Genomic DNA, 21,570 nt, shown 5'->3' with positions numbered 1-21,570 from the left:
GGACAGAGTATAGATTTTTGTTCTTTTTAAAAAATATATGTGAATGTTAGAAATAAAGGGATTTATTCCAGCATGGTCTCTCGGTATAATTTTCAAACTTGTTTTCCTCTTACAAAGTGATGCAATATTTCATGAGTAATAACATGGAATGAAAAAGTCCACCTTAGGATAACTGCACTACACAGAATGAGAATGCAATGTTCTTTTTCATGGCATTTTAGGCTCACATGAGGATGTCATTCTCTTTTCTTTGAAAAAACTTCTTGAGAGAATGCTGATAACGACAGAATTGTCTTTGCTGGGGGCTGAGAAAAGAATGAGTTACTTAATAGTTTCAGGATAAAAACAAAGGCTTGAGTTGTTATACTGAATAGTTTTAGAATTTCTAAATGAGGCTGGACATAGAAAAAAATTAATTTCTACAAAGTAATTAGTCATCTATAAGATTGAAAATTATAGTTTTGTCTGTACTTGTCTTTAACCCATATTCCTCACCTAGAATAGAGTGTCAAATAATACAAATGTAATTTATTTGGTTTCTTATTTCTTAAGAACACAACCAATTAAGAACACAGTAAAACAAAACAAAACAAAACAAATAAAGAAACAGGAAAAAAAACACAGGGCTGATGAATAGCTCACATCTATACTACAAAGTTAAGACATTTTATTCTGAGGAGCATTCCAACAGCCAATGCAGTCAATGTATTTTTACTGTGTATTCTACAAGTTTGATTTTATGGGCTTTAAGTTCATCCAATGAAAAACTGTAATCACAGTGTAGGGGAAAGTATCACAGGCAAATCTGTAACCCAGTGTGAGATCATTGTTGAGAATCTAACAGCAAAGGAATAGACCAATAAGAAACAGAAAGAAAAAAGAAAAGACAAAAAGACCCCCAAAATTCAACAGCGTGGAATCATTTTGGAAGGAAACACATCAACATGTCATAATACGAAGCTTCTCAACTGCTGAACAGGCTACAAGTCTGATATGGATTTGCATTAGTCAGCTCAGGCTGCATAACAAAATACCACTGACTGGGTAGCTTAAACAACAGACATTTATTTCTCACAATTCTGGAGACTAGAGCCCATGATCAAGGTGCCAACAATTTCTATTTCCGGTAAGAGCTTTCTTCCTGGCTTGTAGATGGCCACCTTCTCACTATAACCTTATGTGACCTTTCTGCCATGTGTGCACTTAAGGGTAGAGGCAGCGAAGGAGAGAGAGAAGGAGCTCTCTGGTGTCTCTTCTTATAAGGACATTAATCCTATCAGATCAGGTCCCCACCTTTATGACTTCATTTAACCTCAGTTACTTCCTTAGATACCCCCATCTCCAAATACAGCCACACTGGGGGGTTAGGACTTCAACATATAAATTTGAGAGGGACACAGACATCTAGTCCATAATAGAATCCCTCAGCTCACAAGGCAGATGGGCAGAGTCTCGGGTAGCCAGAGCCCAGGGCAGTCACCAAGGCCAGGAACAGCCTCATGGTTCCCACAACGTGACATAGAAAGATGATGATTTCTGAGCTCTGTCTCTGTGAGAGAGGTTGGGAAGCCCTGCTTTAATGGACCCTGAATGCATCACTGCATTGTTGATCATTACGATAATACATCTCAATGACCCCGTAGCATGAAGAAGAAATCACAACAATTAATGCTTAAATAGCATTCATATGTGCTGTACCCTGCTTAGTGTTTTTACACTTGTTAACTCATTTAATGCTCACAAACAGCCCTCTGATGTGTGAAGTCAAGTGACAGTCCTTTGGCATCAAATTGCCTGAGTTCAAATCTCAGCCTCTGCACTTTTAGCTCTGCAACCTTGGTCAAGTTACTAAGTCTCTTTGAACTTCGGTTTTCTCATCTACAACATGGAGATACACATACAAATGTACAATTCCAAAAAGCTCTGAAAACCCAAACATTACCATATATTGGTAGTGTACTCATTTTGTGGCAAGAAACAGCTTTTATTTCTATTAGTGCAATATTCTTATGTTTTATTGCAGAATTATTTGTGGCTGGTTGATTACAGGATGCTCCCCCAGACCCTGCTGGAGGGTTACAAATATATGCTCCACATACCATAATAAAAACACCTCATCCTAAGACTTTCTGAAAAAGTTTCAACTCACAGTTGGTGTGAGAATTAGTAAGTTAATTTAACTAACACACTTAGAACAGTGCCTGGCACATGCGCTAGTGATACACAAGTATTAGCTATTATTGTTGTAATATTATTATTATTACTGCCATTCTCTACATGAGGAAACTGAGACAAAAAGAGATCATACGGTATGTCCAAGGCACGCCTGGCATGTGGCACAGTTGAAAGTGAACCCAGATAGTCTGGCTTCAAAGACTGATCTTAACCACTGTACTGTACCATCTCCACAAGTTACATATGGTTCATTTTTGCTCAATAATGTTCAGTGTTCCATGTTTAAGAAGACAATGCTTTTATAAAATATTTTTTAGAAATTTTATCCAGTTAAAGTTGGGAATATTAGGTACTTTATGGAGCACACAGAAATGCAGTTCCAATGGAATTCAGCTCCACAGAATGACTGGAGGTAACCGTGGGGCAGGGGACGGGCTGCCACGTTACTGGGGTACAGGAGCTGCACCTCCCTGGCTTGGCTCATCGGACCAGGAGTCCACACCTGATCCCAAGGACCCAATCCAGTGGCTGAACCAATCTCTGTGATGCTATGTCTTTGGATCTGGGAATTGGGAAATGGAGCAATCGAGTCAGGCTGGAGCTGGAAGGTGCTATGAGCCAGGGCTGGGGAGCTTTTCACTGCATGTATGTGTACAGAGGCCAGAGAACCAGGACAGCAAGGAAGCACTTCCCTGTAGACCAGTGCTTCTCAACCAGGGGTAATTTGGCTCTGGGGGACATTGGGTAACATCCAGAGAGATATTTTGTTGTCACAACCAGGGTGGTGTTTTTTTTTTGGGGGGGGGTTGGGTTTTTTAATCTAGTGGGCAAACATCAGGGATGCTGCTAATCATTCTACAGTGTACAGGACAGACCTGGAACAAAAGGAATTTTCTGTCCCCAAATATCAATTGTGATGAGGTTAAGAAACCCTGATACAGACTCAGAGCAAGCAACTATGTGGCACATAGTGAGGGTGAGATGGAGAAATTAATTGCTTTGTTTCTAATGGCTTCCCAGGTCCTTATTCCAGCTGCTCAGAAAGCCTAATGGCTCTTCCTGCCCCAGGTCCACCTAAGGTACTTTTGGCCCACGTTCTTCCTGTCCATGTAGCATTCCACGAAAGTTCCCCTTGTTCTTACACCAGTTTAATGAGTTTATGTTACCTGCAACCAAAGATACCTGAGACAGGTTCCAGGAGGAGAGCAACTCTGGATGGCAGGAAGAGCATTTCTGCTAGAGGAAATGGTGTATGTAGAGGCACAGAGGTTGAGAAGGCATGTGCAGAAACATAGAGGGAAAAATAAAGAACGAAGCAGGTGAAAGGAAAAACATGAGTCAGGGCAAAGCAGCAGCAAAAAGCCTGGTGTGTTTCCCGGCAGGAAGGAGAGTGGTCTGACGAGATCAGCAGGTGCATGCTGGGAAAATTAAAGAAATTAATCTAAGTGGAAATAGTTTTGAGAGATGCATCAGAATATACAATTGCGATACAGGCTTGCATATCTGTGATGGTTCTAAACCTAATTCCTCATTCGAATGCACAGGAGAAGAAGAGTACCTTTGGCAATATATACTCCCCTGGCAAGCCATCGCTACTCAGTGGAAACATTGCCCCATCAGTTAAAACCCATGATTAGATACACTCAACGAGCAGCATTTTCCCAAGATGTGACATCAACCAAAGCAGAGGTGGAAATCTCTAGCATTCATGGCAATCAGCCCAAATCATTTTTAATCAATAAGCTCCTCGGTTCCCCCTTCTATGCTCTGGGGAAGAAGAAGTGTGTTTTGTAGGGTTGGAAGGCAGCGAGCTCACTGCCAGGCACTGAGGAGAAGGGGGGTTGTATATAAAAGCCCCATGTGGTTTATTTATTTTAAAAAAAAAGAAAGAAAGACAGTCCACAAACACTAAGAAATGGACTTTCCCCCACCTCAGTCAAAGGAAATTTAGGATTCATAAAAGCATCATTAATTCCTTTTGGGGAAGAAAATTTGAAACAAGACAGCCATATACATATGGCTGTGACATGTAACAGAAATAAGTATACAAACAGAGAAAAGGAAATGAATATTATGGGGACATGGGCCTCCTCCATATATTTTCTTTTTCTCTCCTTTGTTTTCTAATATGGATAGTGTGACTCTTTGAGGAAAAGTTGTTTTTATAGTTGGCAGGGCAACAGTCCTAGATCAGAAAATAGTAGATACACAGTGTTCCAGAAGAGATATGGGTGGCTTCCTGGTATTGAATTGACCCTTGCAGGTCAAAAGACACTCCAGAATGAAATTTGGAACTCTGGCGTGAAATGTATAACCCTATAACTGCCAGTGGGCAGTGCCTCAAAAGGCTAATGGATGCCACAGTGAATCCCTTCCACAGCTGGCAGGGAAGGAGGCTATGGGCTCGGTGGGATCTGTACAAAGGGTCACATTCCTCTGAACAAGCAAAGCCGTCCTGGGGAAAGGCAACAAGGCTTCTCGAAGCAGAAATAACATCTGACCAACTAATTCGGCGTTTAGAGGAAATGTGACCAAAATGGTGTGGCAAAAAGACAACTCAACATTTTAATTCTAAAGGTCAATATCATCATCATAACAGCACCTACTATTTTTTGAGCATTTCTCTGTGAGCCAGGCATTGCACTCAGGGAATCACATACATTATAGTCCTTCAGAACAGGACCTGAGTACTTGCTCTTTGTCAGTGAAACTTGGCATCATGGTACCGTAATTTTGTATAGCAGAATTTCAGTTTCCTTTCCCAATTAATTCCATGCCTTGTAGAAGTGTTAATAAAGGTTTGGGAGCCAAACCCCCATACCCTCAAATTGATAGGCTGTGGGAGAGGTTCAGTGAAGCTTTAACAATAAACTTTCTTTAATTAGTTGGGTCACTGCAATACCTATGCTTGGAATAGCAGCAGTAGCAACAAACTGACAATAGTGACAGTTCCCCCCACAAAGGATGCCTTAGAAAGCTATGAATGTCCCTTTTCTGAGCAGTTTAGAGGATTCCCAAAGAACCACCTCCTTCTTGTAAAAGAAGTCAGGAGGAAGGATATGGCCTAAGATGCAGAGAGCTCATAGTGAAGTAATATAAGCTATACACAGAGATACCAAGATCTGGTTGAGATTCTTCTGCACCATATCAGGATAAGTAGAAGGTTTGATGTGACAAGAGTCAAAACGAGAACTGACATGTCAGGAAAGTGACTAGGGAGTGGCTTACATCCCTGTCAGTGCTAGTTACTATATGGCCTCATGGAAGGGGTCTTTCATGAAGAAAGAAAGGGAGATTGGACATTTTTACTTTTAAATAATAATTTCTAGAAAATGTGGGCATATGATAATGACATTATCATTTTGAAAAAAAAAAATTTTGAAATTACTCTTAATATTGTTTTCAAAGTCAGGTCATTTACGTAAGGAAATCAGGCCCACCATTATATAAACACACACTATTTTGACCCCAATAGTACTGCCCAATTTGATTGTCAATATTGCACACCTGTGTACATACCAAGTAAGATCGTGCCTTTTTCTCCTGATCCCCTTTCCTACTGAGCCAGGACCTAGAGGAGTTAAATAATAATAATAATAATAATAATAATAATAACAACAACAACAACAACAATATAGCAAGCTAGGAAATAAGAAACATTAGGCTGGAAAAGAGTGAAGGATCATGCCTTCTTCTTCCACTACAAACAGCCAACCTTGTAGGGGCCTTGCTTGGAAGTAAGAATTAGCATAAAGTTAAATTCTAACTTTTTATTCTTTGCTTGGTTTAGATATTCTAATTTCTGAATTGAGACTGTGTTCGTAACTTGAAGTGACCATAGAACTGTCTGTTACCCAACAATGAACAGAAAGCCAAGAGGCCGGTCTAAGTTTTCATCTAAAGATAGAGGAAGGCTATTCCCACTAAACAAGTTTTAAAGGGAAAATAAGAGATGAAAAATAAAGTTGCGGTTATATTACATTCTGCAAGTGATGTTTGGTCAACATACCATATTACCACATATACCTAAGGAAGTATAACATAGCCATGGGATCTATAAAAAGTTCATGGAACTCATCTCTAGAGGCAATACCAATCAAGAAAAGTTTAGATCAATTCATGGATAATATAAGTTCTCAAGAGAAAGAGGGAATATCTGGAAGATGCTGTCTCACTTTGGGGCTAACATGATATCTACGTCCTCCCACTGGCTTCTTTTGTTTATGGTGTCATGCTTACAAACAAACAAAAGATCAATCTCAGTGTTTTAAAGCTGTGTGCATCTTAATTGACCATAAAAATTATGTACCAAGACAGAATAATCTATCATGATTATTACTTCATTGACTAAGGCCTTTTAAACAAGACTCTATGAAGATGATGATAAATGTATATGGATTAGACACTAAAGGTTATCATTGATCTTCCCTTGAAGTTATCCTTTATCTTACATGGCTTGAGACAGAGCAGTTTAGGACAAGAATGGAGACAAGCCATCTATCCCGAAAAGAACTTAACAAAAGTTAACTATAAATAATTTATTTGGTGAGTCTGTACTACTTACTCATAGTTGGATATCCATAAAAATGAAATTAAAAGGGCCACGTAGATGTGTTGTATAACACTATGGGGTTTCTGTTCACAAATAGTACTGTATTTAAGCCTCAGACCCTCTAGTGAGGAAAACAGAAAAGGGTGATGGACATTTGTTTTTTTCTTCCCAGTATTCATGCCCTTTCCTGTGTGCAACAGCATCTCAGCTTTCCTTTGAGCATCTTACCCAGTCTCAGTTCATGTGCCTTGGGAACCTGCATGCTTCTGGAGAGGCCTGGCCATTAGAGACACAACAACTCACTCAAAGACTTATGAACCAAACTAGACCAAAAAGAGTCAGCCCTGGGAAATTTGCTGGAACAATTGGGTAGAAGTTCCCAAGTCATAGAATGGATGCATACAGCTGCTGGTGGCCATTTTTATCTCCACTTGCAGAGACCCCAACTAAAATGACATCAACTCAGGAAAGAGGAGGAAGAGGTATAGAGAAATACATATTTCTGAAATTGTGTAAACATCTGAATTCAGCTATATCTAAATTCCACCCCGGGGTTCTCTGTTAAGTAATAAATGAGTTAGTTTTTTGCTTTTAGTCACATTGAGTTTGATTTGTCACTTGAACCCAAAAATCCTGACTAGTTTCTTAAAGTACTGCTATTCTTGTCTTATTAATATGCTTCAGTGCTTCTATGATTTTCTAAGATCAAGTAGTAATAAGGCTGAGCCAGGATGCCAACTGTAAGCTGTGAAATTCCTCATCAGTGGCTCTTCCCAATTCCTCAGCTTGGCTCTCTATTCTACCCACTTATATTACAAGTGTTTTACAGGCCTAAACAAATGCATCTTTATCTCTTTTTGCACAAAGTCAAATAATCAGATCGGCCAGCAGCCATGTCAGAAGCAGGAGGATCAGGAGAATACGTTTGTAACATAAACCAGACAAGTGAAAGGTTCTCACTAAAGTGATTCTGTCAAAACAGACTATACCAAATTAATCATCAGTTCCTCTGATGCTAAAACCTCCAGAAGCCCGTGAAATTGAAGGATTGTGAGTGACATGCACAAAGCAGAAATGAAGACAATCCAAGTAATAATATTGGCTCCATTCCTATTGGTAAACTAATTTAATCACCCACAGACTACTTTTTTCTTTTTCTTGAAGAATGGCAATACAGGAATGTTTAATATTGAGTTTTTTCATTTTCTAACATACAAGTCTGCCAAGATTATTAAATAGAGCATGTGTTGTAAATCCAACAAAGAAATCCATTAGTCAAGGATCAAAGCGGACACGTAGCTAGTTCATGAATAAAAACATATGTTCTATCTCACATTGTTGATAGAAATATTAATTGGTTCTTTTTTTTTTTTCAGTGATATTTGGCAGTGTCTATCAAAAGTTTAAATGAACTTCTGACCCAATGCTTCTACATTTAGGAATTTGTCGTATAATAACACTCCCCCAAATGCTCAGATATGTTTGTATAAGGGTGCATTAGCATTATTTATAACTGCAAACACATTGGAATAAGTTTCCATTAGCAGGGAATCAGATGGATAAATTGTGGTACATTCAGTTTCTAATTGAATATAGCAAATTGAACTCACATGTTTATCTCTGTTCTTTCCTAAAAGGAATAAAGAAGGAATAAGCCACAAAGATAAAGAGAAAAGGAGAGAGGATGACAGCAAATAAAAGACACGAACCAAATATTGGAAGCTGGGAAGTGAACAGGTGGTTTACAGCTTAGCAAAACAGAGGGCACTGAAACCTAACCCAATAGGGAAGGAACACAACAGGAAATAAGCCAATGGCAGAATCAACGAAAGACTTGGGAATGGAAGAATGGAGGACTTCTAAAGGCAGCAAGTGTGGGATGGTGTTAAAAATAGGAGAATTGGTGGATAGTCTTTCAAAGTTCTTCCCCTCTGTGGAAAAAACTGGTATTTACTCTGTGGAAACGCTATACACAATGTTATTAGAGACAGCAGATACAGCTAGGGACAGAAGGGGAAGGAGACACACCATGGGAACCTAAGGGGATTAAATGAAAATCATGCTGAATGGTGAAACCCTGTCCCAAAACCCTGGCCCCACCTGACTCCCAGAACTACCAGCCAAGCTTCTAACTTCCGGGCAAAAGACTGAGATATATTTTTGGAGAAAGTTATCAAACTGAGAGAAAAGGTACTAACACTTGTGAGATGCCAGAGCGACATCCAACAAAACTGCTGCCTCCAGAGCTGCTCATTCACAGTGCAGCTTGCCAATACACAAATTCTTCCAACCAATCAGCTTTTTCGTATTTTGTTCTTCAATTATTAGACAGCCAAAGACCAACAGGTAATTGAAAGCCTCTAATATAAAAGTTGGGGTGGGGGATTCAGGAAGGGGAGGGCAGGGAATGAACTCAGAGGAAACAAGGGCAATGACAATTCAGGGTATGAAAGAAAAGGACAAGGACAGGAAACAACTTTCTTTAGAAAACTATAGTTAATATCTTCAGAGAGCTAAAGAAAAGACAGTGTATAAACGAAACAAGGAAAAGAGGCTATAAAAGAAACATTTAGGAACTAACAAAGAACTCTTGGAATTAAAAACATGATAGTGGAAAAAAAGGGGGTGAAGGTGAAGGGGAATAAGAGGTCCAAATTTCCAGGTATAAAACAAATAAGTCATTGGGGATATAATGTTCAGCATAGGGAATATAGTCCGTAATATTTTGATAGCGTGGTACGGTGTCAGATGGTTGCAGGACTTATCATGGTGATCACTTCTTTAGGTATATAAACGTTGAATAACTACGGTGTACCCCTGAAATGAATATAACACTGTATATTAGCTACATTTTAATGAAAATCTTAAAAATAAATAAACAAAAGTTCAAAGTCTCACAATGAGCACTGAAGAAAAGTTGGAGTGGAACTTTAGCTTAAAAAAATGAACCAAAAACAACAAAAGAACAAGACAAACAAATGAGAAACAAAAACTCATAGACACAGACAATAGGTTAGTGGTTACCAAAGGGTAAGGGGGTGGGGGGTGGTAGATGAGGGTAAAGGGGATCAAATATATGGTGATGGAAGGAGAACTGTCTCTGGGTGGTGAACACACAATGGGATTTATAGATGATGTAATACAGAAGTGTACACCTGAAATATATGTAACTTTACTAACAATTGTCATCACAATAAACTTCAATTTAAAAAATGAAACAAAAAATTATCAAGATACATTTACGTTAGTGTGTAGTTCATGAAATTAAAGAATAAAACTATTTTTAAAATATGATAGTGGAAATTTGAAATTTAATAGAAGGATTGGATGATAAAGTTGAAGAAATATCCCAAAAGGGAGGGCTGGAGAAAGAGTATATGGAAACTCTGTACTTTCTTTTCAATTTTTTTTGTAAACATAAAACTGCTCTAAGCAATAAAGACTATTAATTAAACACACACACACACACACACACACACACACACAGATACCACTATGCACACACCAGATTGGTACAAAGTTTTATAAGATTAGCTACACCAAGTGTTGGCAAGGATGCAGAAAAATGGAAACCCTCCGATACTATGGGTGGAAGTGTAAATTGGTACAATTATTTTGGAAAACCACTTGGTATTGCCTACTAAAAGATAGGCATTCCACGTGACCTCTCCTAAGTATATACCGACAGAACTGCATACACATATGCACCAGAGTGCACATATGAGAGTGTTTATGCAGGCATCCTTTGTAAAAACCCCCAACTGGAAAAGCCCAAATGTCTATCAGTATTACAGAGTAATTTGAATAGAGGAATAGCATGTAGCAATGAAACTGAAAGAACAGCAGCTACATGCGTCCACATGAATCTCACAACCAGAGAATGAGTGAAAGAAATAAGCCCCAAAATTACATGAACAGTTAGTGGTTCATCCTCATAAATTTCATAAACAGTTCAAACTGTATCATTTAGGGATGTAAACACAAATGGTAAATGTATAAAGAAAAACAAAGTGAAGTCCACAAAAGATAGTGGTTACTTAGTGGAGGGGAGGGAAATGTGATCAGAGAGAGGCACACAGAAAGGGGGCGGGGGGTGTCTTCTAAAATATTGGCAATGTGCTATTTCTTAATCTGGGTGGGAGTCACATAGAAGAAAGAAAAGAAAAAAGAGCAAACATTCTGAAAATGCTGATAGCCCCTCTGGTAATTTTAACTCTTGGTCCTCTGCATTCTCCAGAACATGGATTATCACTGCAGCCAAGTTAGCGCATCAATAAGCAAACTTCTGGGACCAGGAGGGCCGAGCCCCCTCACGTGCTTTCACAGAACTACTATATGAAATGTTCCACTCTCCACCTTCATAAAGGGTCATAGGAGAGCTCTAAGGCTGAACCAACTGTGTAAAGTGAGGGTAGCTGGCAACAATGATGGAAAGGAACCGAAAGACTGACAAACTTTGTTAAAAGAAAGGGGATATAATTAGTTCAGAGCAAAAATTTTCTTAGTGCTTTAAACATTTACTATGCCAGCAGCAAGGAATTTAGAAACTGTATTTAACCTGATTGGTGCTATTAGATATTTGAAGAAAAAAAATGTACCCACAGGAAGAAGAGTGGGATTGAGGATGGGTAAACAAACAAAGTAACATCATAAAAAATAAATAAATAACAAAATACAATAAAAGAAAGACGGTGCTTAGGCCCATTTTGATAGTGTACCAGAAACTAGGGGTTATAATCAATCCAATTCAAAGGGAAAAAAAGTGTTCTAAAACAAAAATGATAAAATCTAACTATTATTTGCATCCCCCCACTCCCCAACATTAAAGAATGTTTCTGATTTATTCTTATGTCTTTAATGATGAACACACAGTCCTCAGGGCTAAGAAAAGTTAGAGGAGCACGTTTTACTTCTCTCCTTTCCAACTTAACAAGAGAATGAGTCACTCTCTTAAGAAAGTTGTGTTCACAGCTGCACAGAGAAACCCACATAAAGGTTCCTTGCCCTAACTATCCACATTCTCTATGCCACTGGGCACAGGAATATCCCATGTGGGCCTATTCTTTTACCCCACTCCTTCCCCACTCCTTCTGGAGTTTGGCTTCTGGGAGGGAAGCCTGTCCATCAGTATAAAACTGCATCAAAGCACATGTAGAAGATAAATAAGAACCACAGATTTATCGAGTGCTAGAGGAGATGCTAGGAATTAACTAGGTTATAAGTGAATGGTCAGCTGGCACCCATGGGCCAAATATAGCTTACCAATGTTTTCTTTGCCTCTTGTGGTGATTTTTTTTTTAATTAGAGCCAGTTTCCAATATTTAAGAACCAGATAATTTCTCATAAAAATCCAGATTTACTGCTTTGCTTTAAAAAATTTGGAGATTCTGACAACCCAATCCTGCCTGACAACAATACTTGGCCTCTACACTTATACCTCACTGGCCCCTGATATAGTTCTAGACCTTCAGCAAATGACTCACAGAGGTCTCACAGTAAGTTGAACCAGCAGTAAGATGAGAACAGGGACCAGTGGGTCCTTTGCTACACAACCCTGGAATGATGACAGTTGCCCAACTTCTCAACATCTTCGTTCCTAATGCTCAGAGCAGCCTAGTCATAGAAGCCATCGAACAATGCTTTGACACAGAACCTGGCCCACCTGCATGGAGCCCAGGCATTCAGATCCACCAGAGAGCTGGAAAAAACCACAACTTTTCCAAGGGTCCCTCATGGCTCTAAGTTTATAATCCCCCGTTACTGGCTGAACAGAAAGTAAATTCCATTTATGGTTGCAGCTGAGTGGCAGGGAGCTCTAGCACTGAATTTCCAGGAAGTCCTCAGACTTTGTGCGCTCGGGAGGGAAGGGATTTCTTTAAGAGCATGTATTTATTTCCTCAAAATTGTATATTATAAGGGCACACAGACTACACAAAGTTAGAACTAGATACCATTTTTACATTATCTACTTTTGTATTATTTGACAGTTTAACAAGAAACAAGTATTACCATTATAAATAGTCAAAATAAAGATAGTAACATTTCTAGTTCAATTGATTGAAATTAATTACATTAGCTATGGACTCTCATTTATATACGATTGGCTGATGTATAATTACTAACAAAGAAAGTTGTTCCAGGTATACAGTTATGTGAACAAATCACGTTGAAAAACTGCGTATGGTCTACCTCATTTTTATCAAGCATATATAATATTTAAAATATCCACAAAAACCTGGAACATTATGTTTTAGAAGATTTAAAAAGGAAAGACTAAGGCAAAGCTATAAAATGGAACTAGGGAGGATATTAACACAGATAAAATCAATACACTTTGTACAGGGGGAGGGGGGGAGGGTGTCCACAAAATTTGACCTTAATATTTCTACCACATAGACTATAAAAGGAAACCCAGTTAATTACATAATTTGTAATGTCCATAAGGTAAAGACAAACCAATTAGACTAAAGCCAGACAATTTTTCCTAACAATGATAATAATGAACACTTAGATAGTGCTTACCTTATGCCTGGATACCATTCATTAAATCTTCTCAATAATGATGCAAGGGAGGGCTAAAAACTATTAGCACCATTTTGCAGATGGGGGAATGGAGGCACACAGAAGTGAATGACTCACTGAATGTCACACAGGTATTTAAACCCTGCCTGGAGGGCTGGCTCCAGAGTCTCTGTGAATTCCAGTTGAGGCTGGAATTCAGACAGTAATTTTTAACTGCTACCTACCTCCTCAGTTTCTCAGAGGGAACACTGGGGTGTAAGACTAACATCTTCAATAGCATTCTTACAGCAGGCATAGCGACACATTTTGGTGGGGCTTTTCGATTGGGCTATAAAGTTGGGCAGATGGCAGCACTATTGATTGGACCACATCACTCCCCTGCGTCCAACTCTCCAAGGGTTTCCGCATTGCCTTGAGAATATCACCTAACTTCCTTTATAACACACAAGGCCTTGAAAGATCTGACCCTCTTCAAATCTTCAAAACACCAACCTCTTACCATTCTTCCCCTCAGTCATGGTGAAGCAGCTTCTCAAGCCTTCTTTCTGTTCTCTAAACATGCCAACCTCATTTCTGCCTCAGGGCTGTTGCACTTGCTCTTCCAGCCTGGAATGCTGTCTTCACTGTCTTCATACAGTTGGCTCCTTCTTGTCATTCAGACCTCAAGTTAAATGTGGCACTCTAAGAGAGCCCTTCTCCACCATCATAATTTATGATGTCCCCTATCCCCCTAACCTCTAGTGACTCTCTATTAAATTAGGCTGGTTCATTTTCTTCGTAGCACATTTATCACTATTTGAAGTTGTCTCATTTATTATTTGTTCATTGTCTTCACTACAAAGCTCCATGAGGGAGGGAATCTCACCTATCTTATTTACTACTGGATTCCTAGCATCACCTACATGCCTAGCACATAGCCAGCCCCCAATAAATATCAGTTGAAATTGAAAAATTAATTGCCTCATGAATGGAAGACCATTTGATTAATGGGTTGCTTTTCATTTCAGTTATGTAGGTTAGCTACTTGTACCGCCCAGAGTCACAACCACTTGAAAGCCCTGCCTCAGTCAGAGCAGCATAGGGAGCACACAGCCTGTACAACCACCATTTCATGCTGGAATTCAGCCAAGAGGGACACAGAAATATTCCTGGTACCACTGAGAGCTAGGTCCCGCATGCATTCACCAGATGACCAGCACTGCTCCTGAGAAGAATTCAACAGCACGCTCAGGAGTTTGCAGCATTTCAGAGCAATGCACTGGAAAGCCATCAAAAATATCTCAAGTGCCTCGAGCCCTTGGGATCAGAGAAGCAAATAAACATCAGTCAACTTGGCTGTACATTTGCCAAGCATCAATAAAGTCAATACCCCTTCCATCAGGAGCGTGCAGTTAAGTTTTCCAGCTGCCAAATCAGATTGGTTGCCACAGACTGAGGCCAACACGACGCTTATAATTATTAATTCAGCAGAGGATCAGGAATTCCCCAACTCCCTATCAACTAGGACTCCATCTGTCCAAAGAAGCCAGCAGTCGGCTTTCTCTTATGTCTTTATCAAAGATTGAAAACATGAGGAGCAAGAGTACTGGGCAAAGCTTGTAGGAAACGTGCGCTATCCACAATCAAAACTACAATCTGAGGTCAGGGTCAGCGGTTCCTATTTGGTAATAAGTACCCTGTCAAAACAGACAAGCACTTAATTCAGTCCAGTGAATTTTCTCACAAGCAGCCGCGTGTTGTTCAAAGCAAGAGGCATTAAAGAGGACGAGGCAACACTCTCTTTGTTATACAACACTCTCTTACTAAATTATAAATATATCAAACGACTTATTTCTCACATAACCGGCTTCTACCTTTTCTTTACGTTACTTTCCTTTGACATGAAATATGCCATCCCAAAGTGGTAGGTTCTTGATTCACCTCATTATTGTATTTTAGCTTTATTTTATTTGAAAAGATTTCAAAATAAGGTAGTGACTTGCAAATGAAGAGAATGCACTATTAATGGAATGCTATCTAGTCCATAGTTGCTATCCCAACCCCACTTACACTTATGAAAGTTCCCTGTAAAATGCCATTCAACGGTGAAGGACCTCCCTTAATAGCTCTTTGCCTCCTGTGTGTGAGGATGCAGAGTGATGGAGTGGATGAATCATGAAGGGAGTTCACACCATGGGGTCAGAGAGAGGAGGGAAAGTCCACTAAGTGCCTGCAGCCTGTGGATTTGTAGATATGCCTAAAGAATGAAGAGACACAAACAGGTGAGTCATAGGCAGTGACCTGAAAAAGACCTTGGGGCCAGGTAGGACAGGAGGGGTGGGCACGTTCACTGTAATTGGAAAAGATGAGCGAGCTCACAGTCATAATGAGAAGGGACTGGGAGAAAAAGTACTTGCAGTGGAGTCTACAATTGTCCCCATACAATTTGGGCCACCAAGAACTACAGCGATGGAAAGGATGGTAGGCGTCTGAAGAGGCGGTGGAGGAGGACGAGCCTATGTGCTGCGAGGCTGGGAGTGAGGGAGGAAGATGACAGAAAGCCAAAAACTCAAAGTTTCCCATTGCTTCTCTTGTGAGAAGTCTGTGTGTGAGAAAACTGAGCACAAGGAAGAAATGTGGGGATGTAATAGTGATGTCTCACTGACATGTAATTTGATTAAGAAATGGTATTACTCTTGCGCCTTCCAATAACAACTTGTCCTCAGCTTCAACTCCTTCCATTGCGAGGAGGCCCCAGAGCTAGTCATCAGATCTTTCTCATAGCTGCAGAAAACCAGAACAAGTCCTAACAGCTCAAGTGCAGACAGTTCCAACAGTCTCTTTGACTTTGTTCAAATTCTTGGCCTTTAAATGAGGCAGCCAGAATCAAGTCAAAACAAAACAAACCATAAAAATGACTTCCACAAAAGGTCACTGATAATTTATTAAAAGACCCAATCATGTGTCAAGAGGCCCTCAACTGTGCCTTTCCTTATCACCTGTCCCGATTCATCATTCTATCCTTAAAAAATAAACATACGCTGTAATCTACCCTTTCAGCGTGCACATGATCAAATATAGTAACTAAAAAAAGAAAGGAATAGATTATATTATTGTAAACTGGACAACACTTATTTTTATAAAGGTAGTAATTTCCTCATGAAAGAATCCTTCCAGCTCTTTCTGAATTGGTACACATGCAATCTTGACTGCTTTTTAGGCTGCCATACATACTTGTGATGAGCCTTAAAACTCTTTGGAAAATTACAGAATATATAATTTCACAGAATAGAAAGAAATACCTTTCCCTTTCGTTTGTAATTGACTAAGATGACCAGCCAGTACTTTGGAGAGTAAACGTAACAAAAAAGATTTCTTTGGGCTAAATATCAAAATGGGGGAGGAAGATGGTCTGAGGCACCCAAAAGCCACAGGCTGATTGTAATAGTAGCTGCAATCGAATCTACTGCCAAGGAGTCCTGGTTCTACTTCACTGGGCAGGGGAATGTATGGCAGCTGGGCCTCAAGCACTGGAGCATTCATGGACAGCCTCAACGTGGAGAGTGGCAACATGACAAGGGCAGCATCAAGTTCAAAATCAACAAGTATGAGGACCCACATGAAGGTTCCACAGCCAGGGTCAAATAGGAGGTAACTTCAACCTCTGAATTGATACAGCTTGACTCGGAGTTTCCAACCTTTTTAGTAAGACATATTATACATGCTTAATGCTGGGGGGGGCGGGAAAGAGAGAATAGAGCAAAAGACAATAATAGAAATCATGTACATCCTGCCACCCAATAAGCACTGTTTTTATTTGGAGTAAATCCTTTGGAGAATTTTGTTCTGTATTATATGGGTAAGTAAATACATCTTTTTAAAAGGAAAACTGAGACTTTACACCCATTGCAATGGCTATTATAAAAATAATAAAAGCAAATAGAAAATACCAAGTGTTAGCAAAGAGAAATTGGAACCCTTGTGCATTGCTGGTGGGAATGAAAAATGGTGCAGCCATTATGGAAAACAGTATGGAGGCTCCTCAAAAAAATAAAAAATAGCACTACCATATGATCCACCAATTCCACTTCTGTGTATATACCCAAAAGAGGTGAAAGACAGGACTTGAACAGACATTTGTACATTCATGCTCATAGCAGCATTATTCACAATAGCCAAAAGGTAGAAGCAACCCAAGTGTCCAGATGGATGGATAAACAAAATGTGATGTATATATATAATGGAATACTATTCAGTCTGAAAAAGGAAGGAAATTCTGACACATATTACAACATGGACAAACTTGAAGACATTATGCTAAGTGAAATAAGCCAGTCACAAAGGGACAAATATTGTATGATTCCATTTACATAAGGTACCTAGAGTAGTCAAATTCATAGAGACAGAAGGTAGAATGGTGGCTGCCAGGGCCTGGGGGAAGGGAGAAGGGGGATTCATAGTGTAACGGGTATGGCATTTCCGTTTGAGAAGTCAAAAGTTCTGGAGATAGACGGTGGTGATAGTTGTACAACAATGTGAATGAATGAGTACGTAGTGTTGCAGAACTGTACTCTTCAAAATGGTTAGAATGGTACATGTTACATTACATATATGTTACCACGATTTTAAAAAACAAAACTGTGATTGTTCTATCTGTAATTTTCTCTTTTCACTTAATTTGATAACATTAATGTTAATCATTGTACTCTGATCAATTTAATGGCTGCAAAGTATTTGATTGTATGAAATACTGTAATTGATTTTACAAATCCTCTATTGTTGGACAGTTAGGTTGCCTCTGATTTTTCTCTCCCAAAAAGATGGTGTATGATTCGATCACGTGACACATCAGGTTTCACTACATTTCTGATGATCTTTCTTCTGGACGCACTATGGCCATTCACAAATATTCTAAAAATCTTACACTTCAGAGAACTTCCTATTTCCTCACCTTTTAAAATATGTATTAACTATTTAATACCTGTACTATGTTAATAATGAATATCAAATATAACGTTGAACACTTAATTTAAAATACAAACTCAGTAGTGGTACACTTCCACACTTTCTATGGAGGAAAAAGAGTTAGAAATGTTACGAACTGAACATGACGCCCTGGGCAATATTCATACTGTTTAACAAGAGGCAGATAGAGGCACTGATGACTCAGAGGAGAGGCCAGCGGGACACAGATTCATTCTGACAACCCAAGACCACTTCTGTAATTGCTTGTGGCCTGCGGAGACTCTCAGGTCCTCCCAGTGGAAAATCCCCCAAGTGGGGAATGCTGAGACCCCGGGTTGGCGGATTCACTGTCTCCTGGCTCAAGGCAGCACCCTGACAATGCTGGAGACAGCAGGAGGTCATGGCTCCCTAAACGGGAATCCCGGCCACATTCACATCCTTAATACCCGCTAATTTGTTAAAAAGAGTCACCCAGGGCACTGACCACGGAACAGAACAGCCAGAATCAGAGAACTCTATTCCTGGCCAGCAGCCTGCATTTTCTCTCTCCACAACCATCAATTTTGCCTGATTCTGTAGGCCCAGAAAAGTTCCGTTTGTTGAAATTGAAGATAAAGGCAGTCACAAATGCTTCTTATCCCCATTTCTCCCCCATCCCCCCAAGAAGCTCAAAGACAAGGCACATGGTTTCCCAGATCCAAGCTCCCAGGCTTGTTATTCTAATGACCTCATCAGTCGCATTACAGAAAGCTGGGTCTGAGAGTACTGCTCCCTGCGGGATGGCTTCCTGGGGCGCTCCCAGCTCCAGACACAGCTCTGCAGCCCAGGCCATGGAATCCACGGACTGGGCAGTCATGCACCCCCAGTGGATTCCACGAACTAAGCCATCATTAATTAACTGCAGAAAGTCATCACAGTTAGTACAAGGACAGACAGGATTTTTCCTAATGCTTTATTTTCAATTAAACAGCAAAACTAGAGTTAAATAAACCAGATGCTGCCTTGTAGAGCCAACAGTATTTTATAATCATGGTTATTTGGCAAATTAAGGCAATAGACCAAGCAGAATGCCAAAATAAGCGACCTCTACTTATATTACAATTACTGTAATCTCACTTACCCAGAAATCACTTATCCAGAAATATTAGCAACATGAAAAAGACCTAAAAGCTAATAAAATGAAAATCTGTGCGATTTATTCACAGGAACAGACCAGTATAGCTAACTCGTTCAATTTTACTCTAGAGATCAACCTAACTGGCTTAGTTATTTTTCAAGGCAACAACGAACGCAAACTCAGGAAGACAGGGATTTTTGTCGGTTTTATCCACCAATGTCTCCCTAAACCAAGGACAGAACTTTAAGTATCTGTTGAAGGGTGAGAGAATAAACCCTTACACGTTCTCCTCGATTTGGCCAAAGTCCAGTCCTCTCAATTGTCTCTCGACTCAAGTACTGTACACTTGAGCCCCCAAAGACATTTGATCTTGCAAACCCTGGTTTAAGTGCTGTGACAAACCATGTCCTTGTAAATGATACTCTAAATAACTGATAAGATTTCTTGCAGGAATATCGATATTCTCTCTGTGATCTTGTGTCCGCTGGCTGTTTGCTTAGCACCCTGGCGAGGTAAATGTCTCCCTTGTTTCCTACTAGATTGTAAACTCCTTCACACTTGCTATTAAGGCAAATCAACTAAATTGAGCAGGAAAGAGGAATTTTAGCTCTGTGCCTAGCCTTCACCATTTCAAGTCTTTCCAAACTGAACTCCACCTGGACAAGCACAGTCTGAGTAATTGTTTTCAATCCCTTCATATTACCGAGCATATTGTAGGAACTGTGACACTGTCATTTCCCATTTGAACTGCAGCACTTCTCTTGGATTAACATTTTGTCCAGGTTATAAGGGTTTTGTGGTCAATCTGACCACATTTCCAATGAGGGCCAGGAATCCACTAAATCCGTGATAGGCAAACACATTTTGCCAAGGCCTAATTAAAAAAAAAAAAAAAAAAATCAAGTGTTTAAGAGCCATGTTATTTTTTAATTCAAAATGAAAATAGTTTATTGAGGGAAGGGTGGGATTAAAAATGTATATTCTTATCAATGAGAACACCAATACTATTCACATCTTGAGTAGAAGACTGTCACTTTTTAAATCAAGAAGTTCCTGTCTGGGCATCTCTGGGAAATAACCACACAGGGGCTATCAGGCAGTTTTCTGATCTTTTATATTTTATAGCACTTTACTATCCACAAAGTGGGCTTTCAGGCATTATTCTGAACAACTCCTCAAAAGACTGATTACCACATTCCCACAATCCTAAACTGACATAGCTTGTAAGTTACCCCACTGACTTAATAACAGTTTTTCAAGGAAAAGGAAAAGTTAAGAAACACTAGTGTATTAAATATATCCATCCAATGTCAATCATATCTTATTTCAGAAACATTAAGATGAGGAGAAAATAATAGGGTACCTGAGATTTGGGGAAACTGAGACTAGATTCTTCTAATCCTGAAGTGACTTGCCCAAAGTCACTCGAATGCTGTACCTGCAGGACTAAGGCGTGGGCATTGTCATGTTTTTCATACAGTAGTAACTGGGCACCAACAAATACCAGCACTGCAAAAACAGAGAGGAGGCGGGGCAGCCCCTGGCCCTCCTCCCAACCTCTCCACGGTAAAGGGCTCTGCTCTCTGCTTGGGCAAGGCAGGTCAGTGCCAGGCAGAAAGCCAGAGCAGCACAAGCAGCTCTTCTTTCCCAAAGGGGTGGCTGCTTGTACACTCTGTTGCTTCTATACCTGGGAGTATCCCGGTTCCCAAAGCCTCAACCAGGTAGGTCCCAGAGAGGACAACATATTCCTGACCCCCAGCCTCTACCCTCACAGCTGTTCTGTCTGGCTGGAGACAGGCACACTTGGTTTCCTTAGGTAATTTGTCCATGCAGAGATGGTGGCCTGGGAGCCAAACTGTTAGCAGTGTAAGCCTGAGGTATGGGAGAAGGTGGAGGAAGCAATATATTCTTTACTTCCTTCTGTAAAGTCGGAATTATTCTAGATGCAATTTTGAAAATTCAAATCTAGAAAAAGAAACCCTCCCTCTGCCTCCTCCCCACCCACAAAAAGGAATATACAATTTGAATGTAGAAAGGTTTGGGTGGAAATCCAGGCTTTCCCATTGACTTGCTGTGTAATCAGGTAGGAGTAACCTTCCAGGCCCCCATTTTCTACCTATTTCATAGGATTGTCCTGGAATCCTCCCCCAAACAGATTAGTTGCTGCCACAGCACTCTCTCTACCTTCCTGACAGTCCCGGTCTCACTGTGTGGTCAGTCTGTCCTTGGACCCCTCCAAAGCAGGGGTGATCCCACTCTT

General features: G+C 40.0%; 1 protein-coding gene across 7 annotated transcripts in view; it reads right to left on the bottom strand.

The window, feature by feature from the left end:
* SLC16A12 (solute carrier family 16 member 12) overlaps positions 1 to 21,570 on the bottom strand; it is a 184,963-nt gene that overhangs the window by 132,987 nt on the left and 30,406 nt on the right. Inside the window, exon 2 of one of the 7 annotated variants that reach the window (XM_074339406.1) lies at positions 5,695 to 5,746. The exons of the other annotated variants lie outside the window; for them this stretch is intronic. The gene's annotated coding sequence lies outside the window, so the exon portion shown is untranslated. The remainder of the gene's footprint in view (positions 1 to 5,694; positions 5,747 to 21,570) is intronic. 7 annotated transcript variants of the gene reach the window in all.

Source organism: Rhinolophus sinicus, linkage group LG07, assembly GCF_036562045.2.
Source record: "Rhinolophus sinicus isolate RSC01 linkage group LG07, ASM3656204v1, whole genome shotgun sequence".
Taxonomy (NCBI): Eukaryota; Metazoa; Chordata; class Mammalia; order Chiroptera; family Rhinolophidae; genus Rhinolophus; species Rhinolophus sinicus.
The sequence above is the reverse complement of the archived record's forward strand: the minus strand, read 5'-3'. Positions and strand labels throughout refer to the sequence as shown.